This window comes from Rutidosis leptorrhynchoides, chromosome 1 (genome assembly GCF_046630445.1).
Source record: "Rutidosis leptorrhynchoides isolate AG116_Rl617_1_P2 chromosome 1, CSIRO_AGI_Rlap_v1, whole genome shotgun sequence".
NCBI lineage: Eukaryota > Viridiplantae > Streptophyta > Magnoliopsida > Asterales > Asteraceae > Rutidosis > Rutidosis leptorrhynchoides.
In genome coordinates, this window is record NC_092333.1 from 567,561,196 (window position 1) to 567,566,767 (window position 5,572).

Sequence of the window (5,572 nt, forward strand, 5' to 3'; positions counted from 1 at the left end):
TATGTGTATAGGAGTGTCCTCCTGCTCGTGTAAAAACATCAAAATGTGACATACGCCTCCAAATGGCGTCAGCGTCAAAGTTACGATCTACCCTTTCACCATAATGAATCAAATTTGTACAATCGGGTAATAGCAACTCACCAGGAGTATATATCTGTAATGCCCTGGCTATGTCCAACATGGACATTCTGTACATCCTACCGCCAAGGATAAACCTAAGAAATCTTCTATCATCTATTCTAACTATATTTGTATCAAGTGATACAGTACTCATCAACTCAACACACCATTCCTTATATACAGGTCTACGAATGGTGAAAAGACGTTCCCAATCTGTAAAAGAAGAACTGCCATACCTTTGAACTAAAAGCTGTCTAACACGGTCAGCTAGATGGACCGTTTCCAAAGGGGCCCAATCGATTACTCTTGGAACCTCTACATTTTTTGTTACCAATTTGAATTTGTTCCTTTGATATGTCTCGTAATCTCTCCATCTCCTATCAAATCTCAGATTAGGATGCAGAGTGTGCTCAGGAATCGTTGGGAATTCTACTGGCGGCCTCATTGGGAATACTATGAATTCATCAACAAACTGTACCGGATCATAATAAGGTATGTACTGATCAGGCTGTTGTTGTTCCTGTTGTGGTTCTTGTTCGTGTTGCATTTCTGGTTCTGGTTCTGGTTCTAGTGCTGGTGCTGGTCGTCTAGATGATGATGCTCCTGAACCTCCAGTATCGGCTTTCTGCAAAACACATTAAACACAAAATTTGTGCATCCAAATATGCATTAGTGTTAGCAAAATAACAACTTAAAACAATCACTATAACATGTTAAATCAAAATTAAACTTATACACATTTTCACAATTTTTCACAATTCTACACTTTTCAAATAAGCACATATGAAAATGTATACAAAATTCATAAGCATTTTACTTAAATAACATGTCAAAATATTCATTACTAATAATTAAACAAGTCTCAACTGGCAAATATATCAAATTAATCAAGTTCATGAATTTTGGACTTAAAAAGTCCAATTTAATCTCCTGTTTGGATCATTTAACTATCTAAACATGTTACACTACTCAATTTAGCAATAATTCATGACAAAAATCGGCCATAACCTGTTTATATCAAAAAGCCCCAAATTGCTCAAGAACACAAACCCTAGATTTCTAAAAATTTTGAAGTTTATGGCTTCAAATCATGTTAAATAGCATCAATCTAGGTTATACATGCATAAAATACTAACAATTTAACACTAATTACACTAGAAATTAACAAAATTGCATTAGGTAAAAAATTGGTAATTATCACAAAAACTAGGAATTTATAGAGTTTAGGGGTGTAATTTTTACCAATTTGCTGAAGAATGAGAATCTAGGCATGATTAGAGCAAGAAAAATGACGAATTACGGTGGAAAAATGGCGAAAATTGGTGAATTTTTGGGCGAGTTTCGTGAATGTGTCTGTTTTGTGGAGAAGAAACAGAACAGGCTGCTGTATGTATCAGGCCTGCACTTGGTCCCCATGCGATCGCATGGGTTCCAAGTGCAAACCCCATGCGATCGCATGGGGTGCCGGTTACAGTAATTTCATGTTTTTTTTTATTATATAAAACCTTATACTTTATAAAAATTATAATTAATTAAATTTTAAAAATTTTATTTTCATTTAGGAGCAAGGGCGTTTCGGATCGTTGTCCTAGTCTGTCCCTCGACAAAATTTTAAAATTTGTCAAATCAAAGTGTGGTTTTTAAAAGTAAAGATTTTTGAGGGTTTTTTTTTAATGTTTTTGGCATACTTTAATTCAATAAGATTAAAAATAATGATAATAAAAGTTCTCGTCCCTCCCTCGGGTAAAGCAATTTCGGTTCAAAGACCTAGTCTTCAACTTACGAGGAATTTTTAAAAATCATATTTTTAACTTAATGAGATAAAGTAAATTTTTGTTTTTAAATTCACACCAAACTTAAAATAAAAATACATAAAATTCAAAATTAATATTAAAAATTCACACCAAACTTAAAATTTGAAATGCATAAAACTTATATTTAAAAATTAAAAATTCACACCAAACTTAATTTAAAAATTCATATTATAAAATTACACCAAACTTATATTATATTTTTCAAATATTTACAATTTTAAATATATTGTTTTTACAAAGTTTATAATATTAATTTAAGATTTATATATTAATTTTAAAAACATGGTAAAAATAAAATTAAAAATCTTTTTGGCTTTTTATCCCACTTTAATCAATCAAATATTATCAAAAATATACGCCCCTCTTTTCGGTAAAGTAATTTCGGTTCCAAGACCTAATTTAACTCATGACGAATTTTTGAAATATTTTGTGTTGATTGTTTAAAGATATTTATACCTTAAGAATAAACGTTAAATTTCGCAGTGATGTAATAAATTTTTGAATGATATCAATAATTTCGGTCGCCAAACCTAATTTTATTTAATACCAATTTAATACTTTATAGCGAACAAATTAGCGTTTATTATCAAAAGGTTAAAAATAAAAATAAATAAAAAATAAAAACTGTACAGACTTACCTGTGAGATAGTATTCTTAGTTATATGATCTATCCCATTCATAAGATAGTCGGTTTAATTGGTTTTCCATAGCTACATAGGCGTAACCTCGAGCATTCAGTGTCTTTTCTTCTAAACATATGAACCGTCCGTCTCTGCATAAAGTAACAAATTCGGTATTTGAATAGGTTTGATTATTTGAACATTTACCTCCATGTGACCATTTTCCGCATTTGTGACATCGTTCTAGGTGTCGTGCTCTTCTTTTCGCTGCGGATTTTGATTTTCCTTTACCAAATTGTAACTTATTATCTTCGCATCTGGATTCTTTTCTTACTCCGTCCAATCTTTCTCTGATTACTGATACAATTTCACTCGGTAGTGTGTCATTATTACGTTTAGTGATCAAAGCGTGTAGCATTAGACCATGGTTTAGTTCACAGGCAGTCTTCATTTCCTAAAAAAATAAAAATTCAGAATGGGGGGAGAAGACTAGTTCTTTAGGGTCTGCTAGGGAAAGACCATTCGGGTTCCATTTTCGAGAACTGCATGAAAACAGACAATCTAACTCTAACAGAAATACATATTATCCTTTAAAGACTTGATTCTCCCCAAACTTAGTTAGCTGTGGTGTCGAAATTGTGATTAACTTCATTATCGAATTCCATTAGACTATCTATGTAGTGCTTAACTCTGTGACCATTAACTTTAAATTCAATCCCATTTGAATTTATTAATTCTATCGTTCCGTATGAGAAAACTCTTTTGACTATGAATGGTCCAGACCATCTTGATTTCAATTTTCCAGGAAATTGCTTGAATCGTGAATTGAAAAGAAGAACTCTGTCTCCTTCTTTAAATTCTTTTAAACTTCTGATTCTTTTATCATGCCATTTCTTCGTTCTTTCTTTATAGATTAACGAATTATCGTATGCTTCATGTCTTAATTCTTCTAATTCGTTTAGTTGACTTAACCGTAGACGTCCAGCTTCATGTAAATCAAGATTACATGTCTTCAAAGCCCAAAATGCTTTGTGTTCAATTTCTACTGGAAGATGACATGCTTTTCCATAAACAAGTCTAAAAGGTGTGGTTCCAATTGGAGTTTTGTAGGCTGTTCTAAAAGCCCAGAGTGCATCCTCCAATTTAATGGACCATTCCTTCGGATTTGATCCTACGGTTTTCTCTAGAATACGTTTTAAAGCTCGGTTGGTATTTTCAACTTGTCCACTTGTTTGTGGATGATATGCGGTGGAGATTTTATGAGTTACTCCATATCTTTTAAGAACTTTCTCAAGTTGATTATTACAGAAATGAGTACCCCGATCACTTATTAAAGCTTTCGGTGTTCCAAACCTTGCAAAAAGACGTTTTAAAAAGTTGACTACAACTCGTGCATCGTTAGTTGGGAGAGCTTGTGCTTCCGCCCATTTAGATACATAATCAATGGCTATGAGTATATATAGATTATTATGAGATTTTGGAAATGGACCCATAAAGTCAATACCCCAAATGTCAAATACTTCATATACTTGGATGACATTTTGTGGCATTTCATCACGTTGACTTATTTTTCTGGCCCTTTGACAAGCATCATAGGATTTGCAAAGAAGGTGTGCGTCTTTGTAAATTGTAGGCCAATAGAATCCATCATCATAAACTTTTCTTGCTGTTAGTTGAGGCCCATAATGGCCTCCTGTTGGTCCTGTGTGACAATAGTTTAAAATTTTACTAGCTTCATCTCCAAATACACATCGGCGTATTATTCCATCGGGACAACTTTTAAACAGATGTGGATCTTCCCAAAAATAGTGTTTTATATCACTGAAGAATTTCTTTCGTTTTTGGTACGATAATCCTTTTTCAAGGAATCCACAAACTAAGTAGTTTGCATAGTCTGCAAACCATGGAATTTCTTTATAATCTATCTTCAATAGATATTCATCAGAAAAGTTATCTTGTATGGCCGATTCATTTAGAACTTCTAACTCAGGATTTTCAAGACGAGAAAGATGATCAGCGGCGAGATTTTCTGCTCCTCTTTTATCTCGGATTTCAATATCAAACTCTTGTAAGAGTAAGATCCAACGGATTAATCTTGGTTTAGCATCTTGTTTTGAAAATAGGTATCTAAGAGCAGAATGGTCGGTATAGACCACCGTTTTTGCTAGAACGAGATATGATCGAAATTTGTCAAAAGCAAAGACAATAGCAAGGAGTTCTTTTTCAGTAGTTGTATAGTTCATTTGTGCTCCTTGTAACGTCTTACTAGCATAATATATAGGTTGAAATCGTTTTTCAATCCTTTGTCCTAAAACAGCTCCCATTGCAAAATCACTTGCATCGCACATTAGCTCAAATGGTAGATTCCAATTTGGTGTTATCATGATCGGCACATTAGTGAGTTTCTCTTTAAGAATATTAAAAGATTTGATACATTCATCTGAAAAGATGAATGGAGCATCCTTTTCTAGGAGTTTATTCATAGGAGTGGCAATTTTAGAAAAATCTTTTATGAAACGTCGGTAAAAACCGGCATGCCCTAGAAAACTCCTAACTCCTCTAACATTGGTGGGATGTGGAAGTTTAGCAATTACATCTACTTTAGCTCTATCCACTTCAATTCCTTCTTTTGAAATTTTATGTCCAAGAACAATGCCTTCTTTAACCATGAAATGACATTTCTCCCAATTAAATACTAGATTTGACTGTTCGCATCTAATGAGCATTCGTTCCAGATTAGCTAGACATGATTCAAATGTATCACCGAAGACTGAAAAGTCATCCATGAAAACTTCCATGCATTCTTCTATCATGTCGTGAAAAATCGCCACCATACACCTTTGAAAGGTTGCAGGGGCGTTACAAAGTCCAAATGGCATGCGTTTGTAAGCAAAAGTACCATAAGGGCACGTGAATGTGGTTTTCTCTTGGTCTTCGGGTGCTATTGGAATTTGAAAATATCCGGAAAATCCATCTAGAAAACAATAGTAACTATTTCCGGCTAATCTTTCCAATATT